The sequence below is a fragment of the Takifugu rubripes genome, chromosome 7 (genome assembly GCF_901000725.2).
Source record: "Takifugu rubripes chromosome 7, fTakRub1.2, whole genome shotgun sequence".
NCBI lineage: Eukaryota > Metazoa > Chordata > Actinopteri > Tetraodontiformes > Tetraodontidae > Takifugu > Takifugu rubripes.
Genome location: NC_042291.1, coordinates 5,027,106 through 5,041,437, shown reverse-complemented (window position 1 = coordinate 5,041,437; position 14,332 = coordinate 5,027,106). Strand labels below are relative to the sequence as shown.

The 14,332-nt window shown below is 46.9% G+C and overlaps 1 long non-coding RNA gene across 1 annotated transcript; it reads right to left on the bottom strand.

The window, feature by feature from the left end:
• Positions 1-231: 231 nt before the first annotated feature.
• On the bottom strand, positions 232-8,767 carry LOC115250545 (uncharacterized). The gene is made up of 3 exons (XR_003889118.1): positions 8,463-8,767; positions 4,690-4,820; positions 232-4,578 (listed from the first exon to the last, which is right to left on the bottom strand). It is a non-coding gene; the product is annotated as an uncharacterized lncRNA (long non-coding RNA).
• Between the last annotated feature and the right edge of the window lie 5,565 nt (positions 8,768-14,332).

The following is a 14,332-nucleotide window of genomic DNA, read 5'->3' as shown; positions in this document are numbered from 1 at the left end:
GGATGTTCTGTGTACCAACGAGAACCTTCACAATCGGAGGAAAGACCACCGACTGCCCCAAAACCCCCGAGCACAACGTGACAGACAACACTCAAAATGTACACACACACTTACACACACACACACACACGCCACATCATGTCACATTATGGGTCAGTAGAGGAATATGAACAACGAACACACACACACACACACACACACACACACACACACACGTGTCAGTCTGGTTGCTGCCATGCTGCACCTCTCCACAACGCTTCTATGCCAGCTCCTGGTTGCCTTGGCAACTAGCTCTGCATGCATTTACGTGGTGGCGAGTATAACGTAAAGAGCAAATGAGAGCTTGTGGAGGGCTGCAAATGCAGACACACACATCCACACACAGACTCTTTCTCTCTCTCGCACACACACACACACACACACAGACTCTCTCTCTCTCTCTCTCGCACACACACACACACACACACAGACTCTCTCTCTCTCTCTCTCTCTCTCTCACACACACACACACACACACGGAGATGTGAGAAGTGCAGGATTAACATCACGGTAGCTGTTATCACACATTCTAACCGACATGATCACGAGCTCAAAACTGTAAAACTGCGTCCATCCAATGTCAGGAAACTTGTGACGCGTTTATTATGGGTATATTTTAGCATTTATTAATCCTTATATTCACATATTCACATATTCTATTTATCTATTTACAGGCATATTCTACATTTTATTTTCAGAAAGAAAATTTGACATATAAAAAAATGGTCTTTTCAGTCGATTTAATAACCTTTTTAATGTGAAGAGCTACAAAAGCATTTTCCTCTTGTTGCATCAACACCACTGATTTCAATCAATTTTAAAATGTCTGTAAAACGTAGTGCAGCCCTGCAGCTACAAAGCTGCCATGTGGTTCTGTCTGATTTTAAATGCATTCACCTGCTGGAACTGATGTGACTCCTGTGACTGATGTGATAATTAGACGGTCGTGGTGGAGACTAGCAGGACTCTGCAGCCCGACAACCAGCATGAGGACTCGTGTCATCTGCAGAGTCAGAATAAAGGTCTAAAGTTCCATCAGAGCACAACACTACTGTGTGGGACACGTTAGCCTGAGTGGGTGAATAAATAAGACACAGAAGTCACCGTCTCAGACCTGCCTGGACCGTCACAGCTGTCTGAACCCACCTGGATGTTTCATATCTGCAGGTAGGACCTCAATCAAGTCTATTAGAAACTAACCTAATTAAAGGCCGACATGCTGGACAGTTAGAATGCTGCACAACCTCATCAGTAAATCAGTTCAGGGGCCCTTTGGGGCCCTGTGGGCTGTGTGGGACGAGGCCTCGGTCCTGCGCAGGACAGTGTCGATTTATTTGATCCCTTGAGATCAGCTGTTCAGCACCTTAATCCACATGTTCTCCTCCGCCCTTTTTCATTCAGGGACTCTGATTGGATTACACCACACCACACCACACCACAGCTCAGTGTGTGTGTGTGTGTGTGTGTGTGTGTGTGTGTGTGTGTGTGCGTGTGTGTTCCTTTCTTCAGGCATGCATTAGCAGATTTGATGCTATGTTGTTGTCAGCAGTAAAGATTATATTATATTTGATTAAACAATTATTATTATTAGAACATGAATAATGAAAAAAAAACCACCTTTGCCTTTATCTTACATTCATAATGCATTTTCATATATTTTATTTTCCCCAATGCAGGATTACTAAAGATGAGTTATCTTAAACTCATTTGCAGCAGTTTCCTTTTCCCCAAGAAAGGTTGGTTGGTCTCACCCCTCGGAATTGAACCCTGTTCTGATTTAGCTTAAATCCTGCTAGATCCTGAGAGTCTGTGTAGGATCTGGAGACCTCTAGTGGTCAGAATATATACAAGAGTTCTGAGCCAGAAGCACCAGTAAATGATTCCAGAAGATTGTTTTTCTAAATTACAGGTTCGGTCCTGGAACCTGCACCTCTCACACCGAGACCTTTATCCGTTATTAAAAGTGCATTTATGTATTTTGTTATTTATATTGGAGTTGATTGTCACAAGTCAGAATAATGTGAGGGGGCTTCTTATTTAGTTGTTTCCTAATTTCAAGTTAAATCCGACTGTCCAGCTCATTTTGCTTTAGCCCATTTTCTGCTCAGTATTGTCATAAACACACGCTAGCATCCATCAACCCTCTAGCATCTGACAGCAGTCAGGAGATCAGCCCTGGGGAGGAGACGGCCTTAAATCTGCTGGGAGACAATGACTCACAGGTGGAACAGCCAAAGTCAAAGGAGGCAATTTTCCAACACCTTCTGATAAAAACACACATGAAACATGAACTGTCACTTTATATGTTGAATGTATTTTCATTAATAAACTAAATTGCAAAGTAACTGTAGTAGCTGAACTTGTGGAAAGACTATAGGTGAGTAATGTTGAGTGCTTCCACACGGCTGATTGAAAAGTTTCTGGATATTTAAACAGACTGAAGTGGCATTTCCTGACGTGTTTGTGTACCGCCGTGCCTTGGAGAATGCTATAATTAGAAGAATGTGCTGGGATTTAGGCTTGTTTGTGCTGTTCTCACATGTCAGCGTCTCTGCATAAAAGCATCCACTTAATGCCTAAAACGAGGGAACATAACAAGAACCCGAGGTCACCCCCGCAAGGTCACCCCACTTATTTTCAACATTTAGTCTGCAGCTTCTCTTCAAATCAGCAGAAACACGCTGCGAGGTCTTAAGTGACATATTTCCCAGGGAGTCATGGCAACCATTTTACGCTGAACCCCACCATTACCTCCCAAACTTATCAAGGCTGAGACACAAAAAGGGAGGCGGACCTGCGTGTGTGCACCCTGTGCATTGTTCCTCCCTGAGACCCTGCTAAAGGCATCGGGTCCAGCCTGACTCCTCTAGACGGCTCTGGGGAAGAATCAAACCCTTCACATGAGATGTGTGGGGGCAGGAAGAGGAAGGAAGTCGGCGCTCCTCACTTGACCTCTGCCTGTGTGACTGACTGTCCCCCAGGAAAGAGGACATCTTAATGGCCTCCTACAGCTGTCTGTGGTCTTGTCCAGGACAATGAGTAATCAGGAGTAAGTGTTGGTGATTAGGGACACTTGGAGTAGAACAGGCCTCCTGAACCTCCTGAACATCCACAGCATCAGCCTGAAAATGCAGCATTGTCCAAACGCAGGCCAGATCCTGAAGATCCAAATGAGTCCAACTTTGGTCTGATTTTACCTGAACAGACACAACTGCAGCTCTGCAGAGGAGCAAGGACACGCTGCTGCTTCATGGATAAATGTGGTTCAAAATGGTGCTTCAGCTTTTATTTAAGCACGCTCCAGGATAAAACTGGTTCCATGGGGCGTGTGTCGTTCCTCTTGGTCACAGGGAGGAAGTGAAGCCTGCAGAGGTCGTGACCTCACACTCCTGATTCTCTGGTGTGTCTATTTCCTCTTAGGCAGGATGAGACACCGAAGAGACTCGATACATTTGTTTTTAATGTGTCATAAGTCTAAATAATTGCAGGATTTCACCTTTTTCTTTTCATTCTTTGTCATTGCTCTTTGTAAGAACTGCGGGTGGTCTGTTTATTTTGAAGAGCGATGGCTGACTGTTGCAGGAGGTCCTTGCCTGTTCTGATCTCAACGGGTCACATTTTAGAAACACTTGTTCCAGTTGCCATGGCAACGCGTATATATATTTCAATTACATGTTAGCTAATTGAAGTTGATTTATTTAAAAGCGGGTTGGCTGAGATTTGATGGCCAGTGTGATAGTCACCTCTAAAAGTGGAAGGTTCTGCTGTAGTACTGGAATAAATATCAGTTACAAGCCGAAATTACTCTCATAGAGATTTTGTTTCAATGATAAATAGCGATTGCATTAAAATCGTCTGCAAAGGACACTAATCAAAGCGGCTGCGATGGCATAAGGCGGTGGTGGGATTATCAGACAGAAACAGCAGCACACATAAAGACATTCCCAAGCTTTGATGGTGAAACAGAGGACGCCATTGATGCGGCTGTAACACGCCGCATATGTTTCTCATCCCGCAGCAACTCTGTGGGATTAAGCCTCCAAAGCCACACGCAGATACACACATGCACGCTAATAACGCTCCTTCCATGGGTGCCCCCCTCTTCAATAACCCTCAGACAAGAAAAGGGGGTGCAGACGGGAGCGGGGTGCCCAAGAAAGGCTGCAGAGACGGACTCCTCCAGCCCGTCTGCTGCGTGTGGCGCTGGATGTTGCGACGCCGTGGAGGAGGTGTATGGGAATCAACGTGGACTTGAAAGACCTGCTTCAGAGATCCCCCCCCACCACCCACCCATGTCTCTTTAGAGGGGCCAGAGCTGCCATCAGGCAGCAAGAGGACCCGCCGCCACCACCGCACCAATTTGCTGTCTGGGTGGCACAAAGGGAAGGTCAGAGGTCAAATAAGTGCCACGACGTGGAAGTGCTTTCTCATGGTAATGTCATCACACACATGTCTGCATCCATCCAGGAGGAACGCTGGACCAAGACGTGTTACGGTGGTCAGGTGGGAATCACAGGTGTTTGGTGGGAATATTCTAGGCTGAAGTAAATAAAAACCATTTTAGTCTTCATCAGTTCTAAAGGATCAGAAGCACAAACACAGCAGTAGCAACAGCAAGTGATGATCAAGCCGCGGTGCTCCCACACTCACACAGACCCTCACAGAGGAGGCTCTGGGATCAGGCCTCGGCGGTCTCCTGAGGCGCCCAGGAGAAACTCTGGGGCCCTCCAGGGGTCCCCGGAGCTCCTAGACCGGTTCAGCCGTCAGCTCTGGAATGTTCTCTAAACAAGAGGGAAAAACAAAGAAAAAACACACACATGCAGATTTATTTAAACATTTACATCTTTTAATCTGACAGGACATTTTTATCAATTTAACATTGCAAATATTTCATCTCCAGGTAAAATGACTGAATTCCTGAAGCCATCAATACTATTCTGCTTTATGAGGTGCTGACACAGCTCCAGGTCAGAGCAACAGCAGCTCATAAAATCCTATTCTCATTTAGGGAAACCTGATTATGTTTGTAGCGCTTTAGTTAATCCGACACCTAGTGGCCATTCAATGAACTGCTGGTTTATTCGGAGAACATCTGAGAATAAATCTTTACAAAAATATCAAATAATAATAAATTAATCCTTAAAACGAAATGGAAGACTCAAGAACTCTGTTCTCTTGATATGATTTGAGCTCTTAAATAAGGTCGGTGACTTCTTTCTTTATTTAACTGATCTATTTTGCCATGAAATTGTCTATTGTCTATTTTTATTTCTGAACGTTAATGCTCGAATTTCAGTCGAGTTGTTCTCCAGGAATAATGTAATATATAAATTAGAAGGTTAAATCTGTATGTTTGCAACATGTTTACTGACCTGCTTGTCAACAGATGAATGAACGAATAATGTTATAATAGACTTACTGACAATCTCGCCCAAACAGTTGATGTTATTATTATTATTGTTATTATTATTATTATTGTTATTATTATTATTATTATTATTATTATTATTATTATTATTATTATTATTATCATCATTATTATTATTATTATTAGTGTTGTTGTTGCTGTTGTTATATTGTTGACAACTGTCCTCGTCTTTCGCTATTTTAATGCAGTTTTGCACTACGCCTGTTTTTCCAAACTTTGTAGATTTCCAGGCGTCACAATCTAAATCTAATTATATTAACAAATCAGACATTTGAGTTTTGTCGTCAACATGCTCCATTTCCATTTTTTTTTTTTTTTATTTACGTTAGTTAAAAGGCTAAAACCGGACGATTGAACCAAATACAAACTGGGCCAAATGTTTCCGACTGACGCTGCAATTCTTCCGGAATTATAACTTTCTTGTTTGTTTATTTGTTTGACGTTGTTTATTTGACCTGAATTGCGTCTTCAGGTGAAAAAGTAAATTGATTTTTTTTTTTAAAAAAGGAGTTCATTTTGGATTCGTGATGAAAAAATGATCTCAACCATGGAGAGAGTTTTATGAATTAGACTTTGGACGGACACATTTCAGTCTCTTTATTGTGATAAATGTGGTTTAAACTGCTAGAAAAAACGTTTCTAATCATGAGACGCAAAAGCGCCCCCCCCCCCCCCTCTCTTCCCCCTCCTCTCTCTTCCCGCTCTCTCTTCCCCCTCTCTCTCTTCCCGCTCTCTCTCTTCCCCCTCTCTCTCTTCCCGCTCTCTCTCTTCCCGCTCTCTCTTCCCCCTCTCTCTCTTCCCGCTCTCTCTCCCTGAATGTCTCTCTCCCTCTCTCTCTCCCTCTGCCCCCCCCCCCCCATTCCCATCTGCTGATGGGTGTCTAATCAGTGAGGACAGGTCTTCTGGTCTTCTGGTCTTCTGACGGAATGACGACGTGTAATTGGCGCGCAGTCGTGGGAACGCGTAAACAAACAGCTGCCATTTTCGTTTTCGCCTCTTTCTCTCTTCTTCGTGAATAAAGTGGAACAGCAACCTGGCAGCTGCGGGAGGCTAAAGTGAAGGAACGAATGGAGAGGAGGAGGAGGAGGAGATTAGCCTGGTTTTAATCCTCTTCCTCCTGCTGCAGCATACGGGAGGAAGCAGCAGCTCAGAGGAGAAGAAGAAGAAGACCAAGAAGAAGAAGAAGAAGCTCCTGTTAAATAGCGGAAACACAAATGAGACTGATCAAAATCAGCCTTCTCTAAAAGTCTCTCTTACAACAGGAAGTCACTTCTGCGAGGATGTTTGGCCTACTCTGGTTTAATTAAACTTAATTTCTGCCGGTTTATGTTGACGTCATAGCTCTTAGTTTCTATAGCAACTGCTTTTATAGTCAAACCTCATTTAAAATGAGTGAACTCACTTGATGAGAAGTTTTTTCTATGGAAAAATGTCTGAAAGAATCTACCAAAATAAAAGTATTCAGCAGGAATCGGAACACTGTGAAGCCCAGAGGTGGATGAACCGTTGGCATTGTCATAAAAGATGAACTTATATATCTATAAATATGTAGTAGAGACTTTGGCTCATTTTTGGTTCAATCTCACCACTAGGGGCGCCACAGTGCAACACTGAGTATTTCAATTTAAAAAGCCTTTTTCTCTCTCCGAAGATGTTAATTTTTGTCAGTTAACCTCGACGGCGACAGACGGCGTCCTGGTCTCATTAAGGTCAAAAGGGTCATTCAACAATGGTGACCCTCTGTGAGGCTTCGGCTCTGTTAGCAGCTCAGCCGACTCCACCGGCTGCTGATGCGACTTTAAATTGAGTTTCCTTCAGTCTCAAAGCCAAATGTGGAAAATTTCAGGCAATTTCCCATCTTCACTTTTAATGATCTAATTAAGCTGTAGAACATACGAGTGGCTCTTCCTCGTGGTTCTGGTGTTATTTTCAGCATTTTAATCCCAGCATGTTTCATATCAGAAACTGCTGCACAGACTTTAAGATTAAGAGCTGATTAAAGAGAGAGGCAGGCAGAGAATTAATGAATTCTTTTGAAGCCCCCTTGTCGGGTCTTCTTACAGGTTCTGGAAGCAGTTTAACATCTCGTCAGATGTGTTCCGTTCTGTGTAAACCCGGACAAACATGTTACTTCTACTGATGTCCCCTGAAACTAATTAAAATCAGTTAATTCATTTCTGAGGACGCGAGAAAGAAGAACATTAGCATTAGCCTTAGCATTAACTCCCAGAAATGGTCTGGGTTCTTTCTAGAGTCCACAAAAGCAAATGGCGGATAAATGTGATTCTGAACCTGCAGACGTTTTACAGCTTTGTGCTCTTGAACAGCTCACTGGGTGACACAGGAAATGCCTTTGAAATGGAGTCCAATTGAGGCGCGGCCACCTCCTGCCTGGACACAATGATAGGTGGGAGGGTGAGGAGGGGTACAGCACGGCGAGGGGAACCTCCAGATCCAGAGGTGTGTTGAACGAGGACACAAGCCAAACAATTGGACCAGTTAAGCAGCTACCACGCATTCACGCTGCACCTCTTTCAGGAACCTTTCTGTGATTTCTTTGGTCCACTGGGTGTTAATAGACTTGTCCATCAACTGTCTCCACCCTGGGAGCTAATTGGCGAGCGCAAAGGATCGAGATGGTTCTGAGGGTGAGCGGTCATTAGATCAGTGGATGCTGACCCTCCCTGGCTTACAAACACCCCCCTTTCTCAGCCCCACCTGCTGCCACAGCTTCCTCCCCCAGGGCCCTCCCCTTTACGAACTCTAAGCTTCAGCTCGGAAGATCTGGAGAACCTGAAGGGCTCTAACTATAGACAAGTGATCACAAATCCAACAACGCTGATCAGAACCCAGAACCCAAGAATGTCAGAAGTCCATCCAGACCTGCATCAGGCAGGAATTCAAACTCTAGTCTACATCTTATCTGGAGTTACTGTGACTCCACATCAGAACTCTTGCTTTGGGTTAATGGTCACAGGGGTCGTTGCTAACTCACCTGACGCAGGCCTGACCAGTGGAACCCTCAGGGAGGGTCTCGGACAGCGCCGTCCTCTCAGGAGCCAGACCTGGGTGGGTCAGCAGGATGAGCGGGTGGAAAATGTGAGTAAAAAACTGATGGTGAACAAATGAACCCTAGATTTAACCCTTGTGTTGAACTCTTTGGCGTTTTCCGCGTGTGCTCGTCTATAAACAACTCTTGCATGTGTTAAAGGGCTTCTAAGGGTTGTAAAATAACCGTGGCCTGCTTCAGAGGCTGGCCGCTGCCTAATGATGGGGCCGTGGCGCGCCCCCTCCAGCGTGCCTGCGTACATCATTTGTGTGGACCAGAGTATAAATGTGTCCTTTAGCCAGTTGGTGGAGTTCAGAACACAAACCGTCGCCTCATGTCCTCTTTGCACCCTGCAAAGTCCTGGCAGCTCTCCCATGATGCTCCTGCCCCCCGCTTCCTGTCCCTAATGGCTGGCTCTGTATGCCATCCCGGGAAGCTCGACATCCCCTCCAGAGGCAGAGGGCTGGGTGTTAATGAAAGCATTGATGGGCAAAGAAAGGCCCCTTTGTGGCCCCGGGGGCAGGCGTGGGCACCCGTTTGCTCACACACAGCTTCCCTTTGGCATACACTGGCACGGCTGCTCAGAACTGAGAGCCAAGAACGGAGATCGAGAGACAGGAGCCGCAAAGTGCCCTGGGTGGGGAGGGGGGCTGCTGGTGAGGTTGAGAAAGGGAGTTGGCAGCGATGGGAGGGGGGACAGCAAAGAGAAAAGGCCAAGAAGGAGCAGGAGAGATTAACCGAATAAGACAAATTCAATTGAGGCAGAGGAGGAAGGATAAAAAAAAAAGGATGTGAGGAAATCGGGAACAAACCTCCCAACTAAACACAGAGTGCCTGCGAAAAGAGACCCCCAGAAAAGGGAAACGGAGCAGGAAAAACAAAGAAGCCCGGATCGCCCACGTCAGTGAAGCTGGGTGGCCATGGAGGCTGGAGTTCTCCCTCTGCCCCCCCTCGGGCCGCCTCGCTCGCCTGTGGCTGATTTATCACACCTGAATTGTTCTCTTTGAATGAATGGGAGCTGGGGGGGGGGGGGGGGGGATGCCAAATGGTTCCTTCTTTGGTTATTGATAACCAAACAGATGCGCCCAGTTCGGAGGGAGCATCTGATGCTAAATCCAGCGCTAATGGTTTTTGTCAGGAAATACTGTACGCTCAATAGAGATGTATTGTCCAGCGCCTTTATTCATGCAAGTTTGTCTTCCAGGTGACGTCCCGACTTCTCCGCACTGCAGTCGGCGATGGCAAACCGAAGGTGTTTAATTACGCCTCAGGTCTGAAGCTGAAGCTAACGAGGAAAACAAAAGGCTATGTTTGTGGAGGTCTGAGCTCATCTGACTCGATGTTGCCACCTACTGGTGGGACATTCTGCCGCCTCTCGTCTCCCTGCTGCGTTGCACACAGCCTCCTGCATTGTTCAGGCCGCTAATACATCCCAGCAGCCACTGCTGCTAATTTCCAACCGCTGGCAGCGTGCCATGGCCGGAAGTGGCATCGTGCCCGGCCCGTATCCCTGCGCCACCATGGGAGAGCGGCTGAGAAAGTAGTCCCATATTTGTTCCAGCATGTCATCTGTTCAACACGCCTGATTGGCTTTCACACCGTCGCCTCCTAATTAATATGCAGCGGCCCCTGGCCCCGCCTCCTCCTGCCGTGTCCTAAGACAAAAGCATATTGTGTGAGCACCTCCTGTTTTAATTACGATGAAAAAAGGAGACATGTGCGTGTGTGAGAGTGTGTGTGTGTGTGTGTGTGTGTGTGTGTGTGTGTGTGTGTGTGTGCACCGAGGGAATCATAAAACTGCACATTCATCCTAATGTCATCGTGCACGTATGCTCCCGTGTGCATGTGAACAAGAAGAATTGCGGCGCTGTGACGGGGAGGAGCCGTCCTGTCCCAAAGTCTCGTTGCTTGTTGCTTTTATGCAAATTGGCATCCGATGAAGGTTTTTTTTTTTTTTTTGAGGAGCACAAAGCGGGTTTGTGGTGTCAGGAGAAAGGAGAGGTCAGGAGGGTTATGGGGAAAACACAGAGACTAAATTCCCATCGATGTGTCCGCCGCCATCCTGTTACATCCCTTGTTTCTCTTTCTTCCCCTCTCCAATCTTTTCATCCCTCTCTTCCTCACAGCCACGACCTGGTTATTAATTTGGTTGAGATTAGTTGCTCGTTAATTAACGCCCGGCCTCCCCCTCTGTCTTATTCCTCTCGCCTTCTCTTTCGATTGTATCGGATCTGGGCTGGTTTTTATTCTTCCCTTCGGTGGCCGTCTCTGGCTGTTCAGGATGAGGTAATGTTCTGGCGCAGGCGGTGAAAGGGAGGACTGGGCGACCGCTGCCCCTCGGGGAGCGTCTCCAGACTGATGGTCGGGGCTAAACCGGCGCAAATCTGAAGAGTTGAATGAATTTATAATTCCGAGGCAGATTAGGGTCCGATCTAAGATCTGAGTGCAGAGCGGCTCTTCACATCGGAACGTTGCAGAAAGATTCCAGGCCTGAATCTGCAGCAGCTAATTCATCTCCATCGTTTCGAACTTTAGCTCCATCAGCGCCGCGGCGAGCCGTGAGAGCATTGTCTGCTAAAGTCATCAAACACTTTTGCAGCACAAAAGAGCGGAAACACAAAGGAATGTTCAGAGGAACAAAGTGTGGAGGAGACACCACTTTCATCGGTCGCTCTAACTTCATCTTCATCAGTCGTGTCCTCGTGTCCTCTCCTCCCACAGCAAGTTCAGGAACAAGATGGGACGTCACGGAGGATTATGGATGATGTCACCATGAACTCCTGACCCTGCTGGGTTTCACCAACCTTATGAGGACCTAATCGGCCCGGCTCTGATGTTCTGAATACATCTGACCGTGCCACAACTACAGACTTCACTTATTTCCTGTTTCCATTAGGGAATGTAACGTCAGTCGGCCGAGGACGTGCGAGTCAGTGGTCACCCAGGTGAGGTCACCCAGGTGAGGTCATTCAGCAGCTCTCCTGTTGCTGCCTGCGGCCCCCGGTGGGGCCCCACTGAGCCACATTCACACTCTCAGTTAAGACGCCATTGAGCCCCCGACCTTTTCCAACCTCTGCCGGCCCCCTTGAGTCACGCACCCCAGAGACACGCACGTGGTGGACGGGGCTGATTGGGAGGCATGGTGGAAGGGTTCTGGGAGGCATTGGTGGGGAGAAGAGACATTGGAGGTGATGATGGAGGGGTGGGGGGTGGGGGGTTGGGGGGTTTGGGTCAATCATCTTTTCTTCTGGTGGTGTCCAGCTCGCCCCTCTTTGACCCCTGGTGTCTTTCATAAGGGTGTATAATAACCTCCTTTGTTGGTGTTTCCTGGTGTAATGGGTCCGGTGGGGGGCCTTGTTAGCTCAGCCAGGGGACCTTGCAGGCGCTCTGGGATTAGAGGCTGCCCCTGAGTGTGATCCCTCATCTCAACGGTCATTCAAGACCAGACCTTCCTGTTTTTGTCAGATTTTGTCCAACCTGAAAGTGTTTCTACAGAATTACAAAGATTTTTATTTTAAATTCAGCGACGACCAGCAACATTAGCTTGTTTACACAGGCGGGATTCACACAGACTTTATTGTCACAAGGTCAAAACATATTTGGGCAAAAATAGCCTCTTAAAAATGCTACAAACGGCCACAGCAAACCAGTGTGGGACAAAAAGGTTCTGATTGGTAGTTTATGCTAATGTATTGCTGTTAGCATTAGCTGGTTGTGGCCTCCACAGTTATATTCTAAAATTCTACCACAGGGATGGGACCAGTGCAGGAGACTATCTCACCTGAAGAAACACATGAGTTAATTCATCGACTGTTTAGTTTCTTTGTTCCAGGAACGTCACAGTTTGAGGAGGCTGACCCACTGGTGAGTTAGCATCACACTCCAAATCATATGGCGCTTCACCATTTCTGAACGACTGTTCCGTGACTGTGTGTTTGTGACCACACGGACGACCTCTGTTGACCTGGCGTTCACGTGGACGGCCATTTTTCAGAGAGGAAATTCAAGCGCACCCCCCATGGTGGCGGAGCCCCGAAGGCCCGGCTAGGCTGGCATCAGTCACAACCTCTGAATCTCTGTTCTCAGTGGGGTTTTCAGTGCGGACAAGCTTGTGTTGTGTTTACCGAGCGGCTCAAACTAGAAGGCAACATTAATCTTCATATTTTTCTGCGACGGTGATGATTCGGAGTTGATTGGAGAATGGAAGCAGCTTTGGGGATGACTAACGAGTGTTAAATTAGCTCTGATGAGGCGTCTGCAGATGCTGCAGCTCAGTGTTGATATTTATCTGAGTACAATTAAGGACTTTTCTGTGAAGATCTCAGTGAAAACATAAGCACATGGGGTAATTACACACCCCAACCATTATTACTGTCTATAACTAATGCAGTGATTTACTTTTGGAGCTCAAGTTTGGTTCCTCAAAAGTTTCCTTTACAACTTGGGGCGTGAAGTCACTCGTATTAAAGCTCAAAACATGAAGTTTCCACAATGTTCCACCTTCGTAAGCAGACAAACAACAGCTGATGGTGTTAACACAAGGTTTTAATTAACCCAGATAGCTGCACCACGTGTGTGGGTGTGCAGATCGTTCCTCTCAATGAGTGTGGTGTGGTGAAGGGTGTTGATTGGTAACCAGCTGCAGGTGTGACGTCACCAGCACACGACACCTAGGTGAATCCACCACGCCCCCTAGTGAGAGAGCCAGGAAAGCAAAACACAAACAAAACACAAACAAAAGGCACCAGACACCATTGCGATGTTCTCACCATGCAGTGGTGAGATCACAGGCCTGCACATCTGAATGATCTCACCTGTCATTTCTGCACATGTTAATAGACATCAGATCCCCACTGTGGTCTTTAGCCACTGCTCTCTGAGCCTGCTGAGGGGTCCCAGGGGAACCTGCGGGGCCTGAGGGACCCTATCGGCCCTTTATGTTGGGCAGCGTCACAGTCAATAATCACAAACACGCCGGGGGCCGAACAGCGGGAGGCTCCAGCTGCTGACGGACAGCCAGAGCAGCAGCTACTCAAGGGCCACCATCAAAGTGATGGGATGAGGTCAGCGCTAAAATTCGACCGTCTGGATCTACGTGTCATGCTGCGCTAAAGCGGCGACACGTTCCTGAGGGGACGTCACCGGCGTAAATATTAAATTAATCCAGTTAGCATTTATGACCATAAACGCTAAACGGAAGCAAACAGCCCACAAGTCAGGTTTCAAAAACGTAAACAGACGTTTCTGCGTTGCTACATTAGCTTCAGTGACGTCTGAAGAATGTGATTATCACGTCGATACAGAGAATATAGAATATTTAATGAGACTGGCAGCAGCAGCCGCAGGTATGAGGAGGCTAACCAGGATCTGAGGAGATGTCTTAGACAAAAGAATGATTATCATAATCGTGATTATTTTGGGCTGCATTTTAATTAGCCTGGCGACGCTCAATTAAGCTCTTCAGAAGGAGAAGCTATTGAGGAAGCAGCTGCCCACCTGTCTGATCCTTCCTGGGAAAAGGCTGCAGCACCCATTCACGCAGAGGTACCACCACCAAACTGGGCAGGGGGCGGGGGAGGGGTCCTTTGGGGCCCCCTCAGCCTGCAAGGGTCCTTGGTGTGTGTGTGGTGGGGAGCAAAGACCGGCAGGTCGTCATTAATGTGCCCAAGGGTTGTTGACTTAACCTGGACTTTAACTCGTGACGTGTTTTCACATCCTGCTCAGCAATTCTACTGCAAATATCTACAAAACAAATGTTCCTCAGTGGTTTCCTCCACTGGTTTTAATGGTTCTGATGGACATTGTTGGGATTCAAC